This window comes from Corvus brachyrhynchos, unplaced genomic scaffold (assembly GCF_000691975.1).
Source record: "Corvus brachyrhynchos isolate BGI_N302 unplaced genomic scaffold, ASM69197v1 scaffold340, whole genome shotgun sequence".
In the NCBI taxonomy this organism is placed as follows: domain Eukaryota; kingdom Metazoa; phylum Chordata; class Aves; order Passeriformes; family Corvidae; genus Corvus; species Corvus brachyrhynchos.
The window spans coordinates 1103396-1104059 of NW_008235987.1; the positions used below are offsets into that span (position 1 = coordinate 1103396).

At 67.3% G+C, this 664-nt stretch overlaps 1 protein-coding gene across 1 annotated transcript in view; it reads left to right on the top strand.

The window, feature by feature from the left end:
- BAHCC1 (BAH domain and coiled-coil containing 1) overlaps positions 1 to 664 on the top strand; it is a 25395-nt gene that overhangs the window by 16574 nt on the left and 8157 nt on the right. The window lies entirely within an intron of this gene.

Consider the following 664-nt stretch of genomic DNA (forward strand, 5'->3'; position numbering starts at 1 on the left):
GCTGGCCACCAGCTCCAAAGTTTCCACCATGATCTCACAGCTTGGCCGGGATGGGGGGCGGGATGGGGAGCACCGGCCATGGGCCTCCCCAAGGGTGCTGGGGGCCCCCCGGGCTGCGCGGGAGGCAGCAGGGTCAGGGTCGGGGTCAGGGCTGTCCCCCCTCCTTGCACTCACACACATGTGCACACACACACAAACATGGCACGGCACAGCCCACGTCCCTGGATCTTGGGATTGTCCTGGCACTGGGAGCAGCCGGTGTCCCCTCGGGGGAGCAGCAGCGTGGGGAGCCACGCGCATGTGCAAAGCCTCCCGTGTGCTGGCACACGTGTGCGTGCTTAGGACACGCACAGGGCAGGGCTCTGGTGCCCCTTGCACGGCTCTGCTGTGCCTCGCACACTCTGGAGCACATCTGAGCCCCGTGGGGCTGGGGGTGTGAGGAACGTGCGTGCACGAGGGGTGTGACCGCACAGGGGACGCGGGTGCTCACAGGGGATGTGCACGAGGGACAGGGTGACGTGAGGGACGTGGTAACGCGAGGGGTGTGAGCACGAGGGCTGTGTGCGCCCAGGGGCTGTGTGTGCACAAGGGACACAGTCACACGAGGGACACGTGGCATGAGCGCTGTGTGTGCACGAGGGCTGTGTGTGCCCAGGGGCTGCAC